Below are 12,584 nucleotides of genomic sequence, written 5' to 3' on the forward strand. Positions count from 1 at the left end.
ACTATTTTATTTCAACTGAAAATTAAGTATTGATTGCTTTTATAATTAGTTTAAGTGGCAAAAAAGCTTTCAGGAGTGAAACGAAGAATATTTTATATTATAATATTATTAAATGTGACCGAAATTATCTACTGTTTTTAATCTCTACTGTTTAAAATCTATAAAAATTCAATACTGTTTAAATCTACTGATCTACTGAAAATCTACTCTTTAAATCTACTGATCTAATCTGAAATAATCTACTGTTTAAAATGTTATAAAAATTCAATAACAAATAAAAAAAGAAATGTTTTAACATAAAAATCATTATTATTTTGTAAAAAAGTGAACTACCAAATTTTAAGAACAGAAATCGTCCATTTATCCATCCTAATTTAATGTGTAGCACTACTTCCAGTAAATAAAAATTGCTCTAAAGTATTTTATTGTGAATCACAATCTTTTTTTCCGACAATATTATGTGTTATCCGCAGTTTTTCCTCCTAAGTCCGCGGATAATCCAAGTTCACCATATTATTAAACGTGAACTTCTCCTCTTTACATACCTCCACTCACCCCTATTTTGACTAAATAAACGCATCCTGACGCATGCGTAAAAGAACAGAGAGTTTTCGAATCCGAGAACGAAAAATACTTGCTAAGAACACAGTAAAACCATGGTTTTATTTATCAAAGGCAGAATACGTGTGATTGTTAATAATAGATATAAGAAAAACAAATTATGGACAATCGAATTTCTGTATATAATTTTCGTTAAACATTTTTCGTCTTGAAGTAAAATCTATTAAAGATTTTAAACTCAAAGAACTTTTGCAAAATCATTGAATTGCTTAACTGTAATTGAAAATAAGATAATAAATAGGAACTTCATTCTGAAAACATCAAGAAGTATAATTTTCATTGTCTTTGTCTTAGACTCTGACTTGATATAGTACTCTACTGATGAACGAAAAAAATAAAAAATAAATAAATAAAAATTCAGCATTCGAGAAAATTCAAATATATCTAAACGATTACGATAAAATAAATCGATTTATATCGTAAGTGAGATGGACAAAGTTTTAAATCTTGATTCGACGATTCTAAATAAATTTTTAGTACGGAATATATGGTTGTTTTCGCTTTTGCATTTCATAGAAAATTAAGCGTTAGGAGAAATGGAAAAAAAAAAATGCAAAGTCTATATCTCATGCTATGTCATGCTATCAAAATAATATTTTGTTGCCAATACTTATGAAAAAGATGCCATTTCTGTACCTACAAATTCATCAAGTATGGACCTATATCAAGACAGATTAAGCTTCCCGTTATAAAAAAATCCACTATTAAAACCAGTAAGGGTGGTCACTTTAAAACTCTAATAAAGGTGTTATTCCAGAGAACTTGTATGTCACTGGCGTACAATAGTCATGAAATATTAACATATGGAGATGGATTTGGTATTTTTACTGAATCTATCGTGCCACCCTTGAAGAGATTTTTTTTGGCGATTTACCCTTGGCATGAGGCTGTAGTGAATAGCTTATAAGCCAGTTAACAACTACGCTGCATGAGCAATTGCTTTTGTATCATGGTCATGTTACTGGACTACGAACCATAAGGTCCCAGGTTCTATCCTCGCTCATACCAATCCGCAGCAAGGCTAATAGTATCCAAAAATTGAATTTATATTTTTGACACTTTTTCTGAACCAATTGAAACCTAAAATTCACACAAAACTGCACTTGTAGTCACAAAATCCCGTACCAAATTTGATATATTTAAGTCAATGCATTTTTGAGTTAGCGCGTTTACACGTTTCTGAAAGTACAAATTGACAGACGATCAATTCCTAGTTGTATTTGGCTCAAAATTTAATAGTTGTCTAGACAATAGATGCTAATTCTGTGCATCGATTTTTATCCATCTATACCTCTTAGTTTTGTAGGTATCGTGTTTACTTATATTCGAACGAGATAGATAGATTACTCAAAATTTGATAAAAAATCTGCAAATTTGGTGTAAAGACCATATACTAAATTCCAACCTTCTAGCTTAAAGCGTTTTTGAGCTTTATCACAGACATTTCCAAAAAAAAATTTTTTTAACTCAGGGTGGTCTAAAACGCGTAGATTCTTCGAATTCTTTGACTATTACTATACTTTCTATACGAGAATGTAAACTATACAAACAAATTCAAACCTCTATTCCAAATCATGTTTTTGATTTGATTTGTCAATTAGTAGCGAATTTAGGCATTTTGAGGCGCTAGAGACAGCTCAATTTGCGATCCCTCTTTGTTCAGCAATTGTGACTCACATTTTTATATGTATAAACATGTTTAACTGACACGATCACAATAAACATGTTTATTATTTATTTTAAATCAGATTTTTGTTTCATTAACTTTGTAAAATGTTTGAGTTTCTTTTCTGTTTTATGATAACTCATGATTTGACGTTATGGCATTACATCCACTATATCAGTTGTTTGGTATTTGTTAATATTGTAATAAATGACTGACCGTAATAAAATAGATAAGAACCTGCCAATTATACTTGAGAAAGCACTACTATGACCCAAATATTTTATAATGAATAGAATTGGCATTTTTTTACAAATTTATTTGGCAAGTAAACTAAAACATTTTTTTTTCTTTAATTTTGTTGCCTAAGCCCCCGCCCCCTCTCGCCTTCATTAGACAAGTGGAACTAGTTGCAAGTCCGTTACATTCTACAACCGTTGCTTTCAATGTGCAATGGTTTTTAGGATAAGCAATTTACAGAGAGAATATCTGTCTTATAACAACTCTTTAGAGTAATATGGGCAATATGGAGGTTCTATTGTCCATCAAATTCTTCGGGGATCCATTTCTCTTTTGTTAATACGGAGAAACTTTAAATTTTAAAAAGTGAACCGTGATTCAATTCCTGCCCTTGTCATCTTTAGAGTAAAAATATGAGGTCCATTTTAAAAAAGCTTTCATGTTACTTCAAAACCTGATATGCTAATAAAACAAATCAATCAACTGCAGCAAAAGTTCAGCAACAAAACCGTCAATGAAACATAAGAAACATAGTTACTGTTCAATAACATTTAATGCGATTAAACTCATGAAAATTATTACTGATTTCATTCAAGTGCCCTATTTAGGAATATTCCAGAAGATGATGCAAAGTTTAATTTCTCTAAAAACTGTACCAAAATGAAATTAAGAAAGGTAGACGTGGCAACGAAATGACGGATTCTTTAAATTTTATTTTAGTTGTAAAAAAGTGCCACACGATCCACAGAAAAACAAGAACTTAGCTGTACTGTCTAATTTGCTGTCTCTTTTTACGTGAAAAGAAGCTTTGATTAGTTAATATACATTTGGCTTAATGACACGTCCTTTGTTAACCACTAAATTCACAGTTTGATACCCGAAATTTAACCACTTAATGGAATGAAAATGTCATACTATTAAAGAACTAAAAGACTCTTGATTGTAGCTTTCATCTGTTGTCCCTTATTGCTATTATTCAAATATATTCAACACTATCCACTCCGTAGCAGAATTTCTTTACAAGCATTTAAATTCAATGGTAATTTCCTATGGCAATTTCCTCTTCTAATCTATTCATTTGTTGTATTGTGTATAAAAAGATACTTAATTGTCGAGATTTCCAAATGCCTTTTTGTTCTGAAGAAACCCACTAACTATAGGTTTTCCTGGAAAAAGAAATTTTTCGGATTTCCTTCATAAATTAATTGCACTTTTAAACCTTCAAATATCGGATGATTTATAAAATTGCAGAGATTTTTACTGATATTTTTATGATATAGAATCAGTCTAAAATCTAAAATACTGAATTTAATTGCTATTTATATGTTTTATACTACATTATTTATTTAAGCGATGCCCACTAGAATAGTAAGCCGCTATTTATATGCTTTATACTACATTATTTATTTAAGCGAAGCCCACTAGAATAGTAAGCCGCTATTTATATGCTTTATACTACATTATTTATTTAAGCGATGCCCACTAGAATAGCAAGCCGCTATTTATATTCTTTATACTACATTATTTATTTAAGCGATGCCCACTAGAATAGCAAGCCGCTATTTATATGCTTTATACTACATTATTTATTTAAGCGATGCCCACTAGAATAGCAAGCCGCTATTTATATGCTTTATACTACATTATTTATTTAAGCGATGCCCACTAGAATAGCAAGCCGCTATTTATATGCTTTATACTACATTATTTATTTAAGCGATGCCCACTAGAATAGTAAGCCGCTATTTATATTCTTTATACCACATTATTTATTTAAGCTATGCCCACTAGAATAGCAAGCCGCTATTTATATGCTTTCTACTACATTATTTATTTAAGCGATGCCCACTAGAATAGCAAGCCGCTATTTATATGCTTTATACTACATTATTTATTTAAGCTATGCCCACTAGAATAGGAAGCCGCTATTTATATGCTTTATACTACATTATTTATTTAAGCGATGCCCACTAGAATAGCAAGCCGCTATTTATATGCTTTATACTACATTATTTATTTAAGCTATGCCCACTAGAATAGGAAGCCGCTATTTATATGCTTTATACTACATTATTTATTTAAGCGATGCCCATTAGAATAGCAAGCCGCTATTTATATGCTTTCTACTACATTATTTATTTAAGCGATGCCCACTAGAATAGCAAGCCGCTATTTATATGCTTTATACTACATTATTTATTTAAGCGATGCCCACTAGTATAGCAAGCCGCTATTTATATGCTTTATACTACATTATTTATTTATTTTTAAGCGATGCCCACTAGAATAGCAAGCCGCTATTTATATGCTTTATACTACATTATTTATTTATTGTTAAGCGATGCCCACTAGAATAGCAAGCCGCTATTTATATGCTTTATACTACATTATTTATTTATTTTTAAGCGATGCCCACTAGAATAGCAAGCCGCTATTTATATGCTTTATACTACATTATTTATTTATTTTTAAGCGATGCCCACTAGAATAGTAAGCCAATAATTAACTTTTAAATTATTAGAGGCAGACTTATATTCCCAACTGAAAAATTGTTTTTAAGTAAATAAAGAATTATATATTACGGGATTTTAACAAATTTACATATCGTTTCAAAATTAAGAAGTCTAAATTTTTATATACTCCTCCCCCCAGTATAATCATTAACATCTTGTAAAATATTGTTGACACATTAACATTTTAAATACAGAAATTTCTATTCATTTGTGTCTAAAGCTTATCAACTTTTGGAAAATCATCAATTGTTGTTTCAGAGAAGTGTTCATTGACTGGCTGATCTTCTTCAAGGTAGGCATTGAAATAATCTAAAATTGTGACACACAAAGCTTCATAACTCGGTCAGAATTGATCGTAGAAAAAGGGAATTATTTTTCTATAAATCAATTTAATTCAAAGATTTGAGAAAATGTGTTGCAATCAACAGGTTCGTCTATTTCATTAACTGTTATGTTTATTAAAATTTGATCAATAAATTTTTAATGATCTAAAATGTTTTTATTAATGATATCTATACAAAAACTATTGATATTTTTACGTAAAATAGCTGTTGGACTTTGGAAAATAATCTGGAAAAACTGGACAAAATTTTTTTGGGAAAAAAATGGATATACTAAAAGTACCGCAGATCGAAAGAGTTTGAAAACCAATAAATTGCATAATCCTCGGCATGCATTGTTCAACATGAAACTTTATATTAGATCATCAGTTGACAGATAAATTTTTTTCGTTCACTTCGTATCAGTAACTGGTGATTGACGATTTACTTTTTGTTCAATCTGCGTTGTCCTCAGAAAAAATTAATACATTTTTCTTTCAATCTGTCTCAATCACGGGTGACTGACAGTATACGTTTATTTCAAACAGCCTCTGCAACCGGCAGTATAAAATTTTAAAAAAACTATTTTCTTCTATTGATAAATTTTAGGAAATTTGTCTGTGAAAAATATAAATGTACAAGGTGTTTCACAAGGTATGCAGCGTCTAATTTTTACATATTCGGATAGAGCACGTCAAGACGAGTATTTTGATGTATAGCATGTGGGATCACCGAATATAGTGTCATAGTCTAATTAAAGTGTGAAGCTTGTGTCATGAAAACTTCAAAAAATGAGAACAAAACCAAGGAAAATTAAATGTTTATTGAGAACTTTCAATACACCAGATTTTCGACATGTCGGCCTTTTGAACAAAGAAAAAGGCGACTTGGTTTGGTTTAGTAATATTAACGTCCCGTTGTAAAGCCCCACGAAGGTTATTTTGGGACGGATCTCGTCATTTTGAACCGCGTCAGATGAACAGGACGACACCTGAGCTGGCACCCCCCTCTCCACATCACACCACACCAGCGGGAGGACGTTTTGCATGACGGATTTAACGTGCAACAGACCCCATTACACAACTGTTCTTCGGTGGAATCGGGTCTCGAACCTGAAACTCTACGGGTCACAAGCCGAGACCTTACCACCAGGCCACAGTGGCCTGGTGGTAATGGCGAAGTTCGGTATCTAAGCTCTCAATTGTTTAGTGCAAAACATCTTTTCCAATTTCCATGACCTCAGTTTCAATTGCTACTCTCAAGTTGTCCAATGTTGAGGGCTGTATGAGATACACTATGTCCTTCAAACGTCCCCAATAAAAAAAAAATAATAATAATAATAAAAATAATAAAAAAATAAAAAAAAGTCGCTCGGGCTAAGATCCGGGGTGGAAGGTAGCCATTCTCTATCATAATTTGTTTCGTAATGGAATGCAACTCGATCAGTCTATCGCGAAAATGTTCAGCTGAGAGATCGAAGTTTCGAGAGTGCGGTGAGGGCCAGCACTATCTTGCTTAAACCAATTGTCACTTATCCTGTCTATACCATGCAGGGATGGAATGTCACTGCATTCAAAAACTTTCACTTTCTGAACATTAGATTTTGTTCTTGCAAGCATCTCTTTTTTTCCCTTCACATTTTCACTAGCACATTATCCAACACAGTGCCGGTTTCTTTTAATCTTTCGTGCGTTCTTCTGATTGCCGTGCCGTTTATGTTGTGGTGATTGCCGAATTTTTCGCCACGCTATTATATGATTGTAATTCATGTTAAGTCAGCACCATGATAACACGTCCAATCGAATATTTGCTCATTTCAGAATCACAACGAAAACACACATTACACAGAAATGTTTTAGCGAATAACACGCAGCTCGTTCTCATCAAACCTGTTTTCTAGCCTTATATGCAGATGCAGGAATTTGCATATTCACTTGCAGACACGTCTTTCATATCATTGGTTACCCCGAATTTGCATAATCACCAATAGAAAAGCTTCTATGTTGGGCAATCGTCGCATGCATCATTATTTGGAATACAAACTGTTGGAGTCATAATTAACATTCTTCGTGTAATTAGACTATGACGCTATATTCGGGGACCCCAGATGTTGTTTATCAAAATACTCGTCTTAACATGTTCTATCCGAATCTGTAAAGAAGCTGCATACCTTGTGAGACACCCTGTAATTTTTTAACAAAGCAATTAATGAGTATTATTAAAACACACTTTCACAGAAATGCTTCTTTTTTTTTCTATTCAATGCTCCTAGCATGTCAAAACATCGGATCTTATGGATTAAAATGAAGGAATGCCAAAACAGAAATGGCGCTTAATGTATGATTTAATGAATGGCCTGAAAGAGTCGAGATCTTCACCAAGCTATAAGAATATTTATAAATACTACGAGATTTATATACATACCATATTAAAGAAAGCTATGTATAGAAAAGCAACCTCTCCCTTTATGGATTTTGTTAAAAAGTGTCATTATTAGTATCAAAAATTCGCAAACTCATTACTTAACAGGTTAGGTTTTTTTTTTAAATATCTTTTGTGCATACACATATAAACAAATAATCATCCAGTCCATATATTCTCCCCCAACTGTGATACATATCCACGATTTCGTCTGAAAGATCATATGCCAAATTTCATTCATCTTGCTTAGTGTGCATGTAAGGTTTACGTTCACGTCTGCAATCATTTTCTTGACTTTACATCCTTCCTGGATAATTCTCATTGGGGCTTATTATAAAAAAAAAAAGCTTTAAAAATTATTTAGATAGTCTTTTTTTTAAAATTAAGATTTACATTTTCATAGTTAACACTAGATATCCTCCGACAGATAGATAGACGAAGAAGGTGCTCTAGTGGTGGATTAACCTTAAAATTTGATTAAAAAAAAAGTATAAAAGCAACACGCTGAATTATATCCTGTGCAATTAGTTTCATCCTTGAATTATGTTACTCATTTAATAGCAATAAAAGAAATTACAGACAAAATTATGATTTTTTTTCTTTTTGAGAATTATAATATATTCTCTTTGTGTACTTTTTCTTTTTCTCTGCCGTTTTTTACACAAAGAGAAAAAGAAAGAAGAAAAGGGAAAGAAAAAAACACACACCTTGAATGCAATATACACGTGAAAATTTTATTGTTCGAAGAAAAAATATTCACAGTTATGCAATCCTTTAATGATCACCCATAAAAGTTCTTTCTTTTGGTTACTTGATACATATCATCTTTGCTTTTTATATTTAATGACTGACGATGGCCTCTAGCCATTTGGGGACCATTTCACTTTATTTGTTTAGCCATGTTTCTCATGTAACCGTGGTTTTTCCTGGAAAACATTGTTAAATATCTAAAAAATATACATATCGGTAATATATACGTATATTACATATTCCAATCGAGATGCTATATTTTTTAAGTGATTTATTTGGGTTTCAGTTATATTTGTTATCGTTTTTATGTTTTCATAATTTATGTTAATATCAGGTTTAAAAGACAATACACTATTGGGGGAAATAATTGCCTTTGAAAAAAGCATCAATCGACTAGGATAGAAATACTCTAATTTAAAGGATAGAAAATTGCTTTAATTTAACCCTTTTTTTAAAAAGAAAAGTAAAACCCATTATCTTCCTCGTAGCAAAATTCATTTAATTTCAACTCATTCATATCAGCCTTCTATTTAAAAGTTGTATTATTCGATAATTCTCATCAAGATAAAAAAAAGAAAACGAAAGGGAAATTATTGTATCACAATAAAGTGCTTTTCTTTACGGAGTACAATGTATCTATTTTAGCACGCGCGAAAGCCTTTTCACGTTACACGTCTACTCGATAATAATCGATTGTAATTTTCTTTTTAGTTGCAGACGATTTCGCTTGTCTCTCAAACATGCTACCAAACGATAAAGGCAAATTAATCTTCTATTCCAACATGCACTTTTCCAAACTCATAAACCGCAATAAAGCGGCTTTGTAACATAATAAACCACTCACGTGTTGTTTCAAAAATGGTTGCTCTGGCAGTAGTACGGAATCGATTGGATTATCGATTTATTGGGTCGCGCTCTGGCAGGGACAGCGTGTCAAAAAAGTCTTTTATAAAATCGGGTCCTGCGAATGGAGAAATAGCAGACAGCTGCAAACGAAAAGCTCAATGAACAAGAAAAGAAGATGAGCTGTTTGCTAAGTTTTAACATAATCGTCTTTAGTAAGGAACAAATGGAAACAGCAGGTGTTGAAGTTGCACAATAATTGAATAAAGTCGGGAGATACACTGTGGGAAGTTTGTGTCTGTTGTTACATGTGTTCCTTATGAAAAGAGTCAATAAATCTTTTCTGCGTATAAGCTTTTCAATGCTTGTGGTTGGGTAAAATGCTAAAAGTAGATCAATATTAAGCTGCTTTGAAAGATTTAGTCCAATTTTGGTGCAAATTGGAAATAATTTTTTTGTGCTGACAATGGAGTTTAGTCAATAACATCTGCAACATTTTATTTGATATGGATTTGTCTCCCACTGAGAAATTCCACGAAACCGCTCTCATAGAAGTCCCTGGCTTATTGTTAAAAGCCATTCTAGGTATTATTTGTTGCCCTCCAAAGAATTGACCCCCCCCCCTCTCTTTAGCTAATTTTACAAAAAGTAGAGCAGTCCAAAAAATGCCAAGTTCGCGTTATATGGAAGGTGGGATATGTCATCACAGTCAAACTCGATATTGTTAAATTTGTAGTTATTAATATAATAGATGTTATTAACATCTACTAAACTACTAAAAACATACTGCTTGGCACTACATTATCAAATGACCATCTCTTTGTGATTTTTAAATTCTGTGCGCTTTTGGTGCATGGCTCGTTCCAAATTGTCCGTCTGTAATAATTTAACAAATTAATTGTTTTATTAGTTAGAAGCATATGATAATGGACAATGTCCTTCCGTAACAATTTTTAACAAAGCGTAAAACTCTGAGAAAAGATAATAGCATTTAGAGTGGTTGGTAACAACCCATTTATGTAACTCAATGGCCATTTTTATACAGTATTATTATAGACAATCCATTTGTCAAACTAAAAAAAAACTAAAAACATTCAAAACTAAATGCTTTTCGCTGCCTTTGAACAATAAATATCAAACAAAAGTACTGGTCATTTGGGGTTTTTACTTTAATTTGTGGAGCACCAACTACCAAAGTATGATTACCGAAGCTAAGTTGTATCAAATGCTCTTATATTGTTAGATTTGGCGTTTTAAATCCCTCTGCTAGTTTGCGAAAGATAATACTCTGATTATTTGTGGTCAATACCTAGATTTGGTATCATCAACTACAGATAGTCTGACGGGGCGTTGATGATTTTAAACACACAATTTGCCCTGTTTGATTCTCATTAATCATTTCGGCAATATCTACGCACATATTCTTTTCGGGGCTAGAAAAACATTTTTACCTTTAAGGTAGCACAAAATCATAGAATGCTGAAAATATCCTTTTTTTTTTTTCTTTGCTATTTGTGTTTTGAGTGGCACCAACAAAACACAATTTAACCATTTTTGAAATATAATTCAACATTGGTTAGAATAGATACAATATTACCGAATTGTACGAATAGATACAAATATTAGCGAAAGTTCTTCTTTTCAAAAAGAATATTTATTTTTTTCCAGGGAGTAAAAGTTTTTTATAACTGTAATGCAAAGACCTAGGGAAAATATTGATAGAAATCACTACAAACAGTTAGAGAGTATGAAATTTCAAAGTTTCTGTACATGTGCATGTACAAATATACTAATTTCATTAAATTTTTTACGCATGGGTCAGCCGACGTCCTGGCATAGGGGTAGCGCGTCTTCTTCGTGATCTAGGCTTCCTGGGTTCGAGTCCCGGTTTGGGTATGGTTGTTCTTCATCTGTGAGATGTGTGAATGTGCACAACTGTAAAAAGGGGTTGTGCAAGCGAATGTGATGCGTGAGTAGCTCAGACGTATTCTTGGCCCTTGTTGGCGCTACTAAAACAAGAGACGCTCCCTTGGCTTAAAATCGCTGGCTTCGTCAGCGAACTTGTCCATGGCAAGTACCATTATAAACAAAAACGCTTGGGTCAGTTTTAGTTGCAGAAAACTGGATTTTTTTTTTTTTTTTTTTTTTCATTTAAGTGTGTCAAATCTTTTATTAAACATAATCAATATAACTGGGGAACAGTATAAAAATCAAGATTTCGTAATTTTCCCTCAGTATATTTATTTACTAAAACAACATATATTATAATTCTTAAAGTCATTTAAATAGTTTTTCCAACTCTAAATACTTACTTATCTCTAACAATTTAGAAATTAGCTATTAAACCACAATAGGATAAGACATTATATATTGCATTATAAGATAAATGTTTAAATAACATAAATAAATAAATTTTGTTATTACATATATTTAATATAATTATTTTAGCAAATAATCTTATTTTTCCAACAATGGAGTAGTTTTAACCACATTATGTGTACAAAAATGTATACATACGTTTGAATAACTACTAGATAAGCAGTTAGTAATATTTAATCAAATCGTTAAAAGGGATTAAACTAATAGTTTAAAGATTCATAATAAATAAAAGAGTAATACCTAACAGAATTAATGCACTAACTAATTTGGGTTATGAATTGATTAAAAGTTTAATCTCGACGGGGGGGGGGGGTACAAAGACGGTGAGAAAGTACTGACTTCTTCTTGAGGAATAATAAATAAAAATGTAAAAAAATAGAAAACAAAATTTAAATTTAAAAAAATTTTATATTTATAAGAGCATTTTTAAAACATATTTTTAATATCGTGTTCACACATAACTATCATTTCAAAAATGTTTTTACAGACCTCGTAGAGATCTAAACTTGTGCAGATTCTCATGAATGTTATCGAAATCTCCAAACAAAATTTTTGACGAGAAGTTATTTTTCTTTTTAAACTTCATACACAAGAAAAAGGAGGGGGGGGGGGAATCGGTAAATATTTTGATAATCATCGACTTCTTTTTTTTTTTCCATCTTGTTCTTCAGTTGCATAACAGTCATATCTGCTGAACATTGATCATCTGCGATAAAATGCTCGAATAACTGTCAGTTGATTAATCAATTTTTAAAAAATAGATGAACATTTTGATAACTATTACTGAGTTGCCGTGATTTGACTTCATGCGTAATGGTATCACATGACATCCAT

General features: G+C 31.7%; 1 protein-coding gene across 2 annotated transcripts in view; it reads left to right on the plus strand.

The window, feature by feature from the left end:
- Positions 1-12,584, plus strand: part of LOC129987412 (cysteine-rich secretory protein 2-like) — a 94,993-nt gene that overhangs the window by 66,907 nt on the left and 15,502 nt on the right. The window lies entirely within an intron of this gene.

The sequence above is a fragment of the Argiope bruennichi genome, chromosome 10 (genome assembly GCF_947563725.1).
Source record: "Argiope bruennichi chromosome 10, qqArgBrue1.1, whole genome shotgun sequence".
Taxonomy (NCBI): Eukaryota; Metazoa; Arthropoda; class Arachnida; order Araneae; family Araneidae; genus Argiope; species Argiope bruennichi.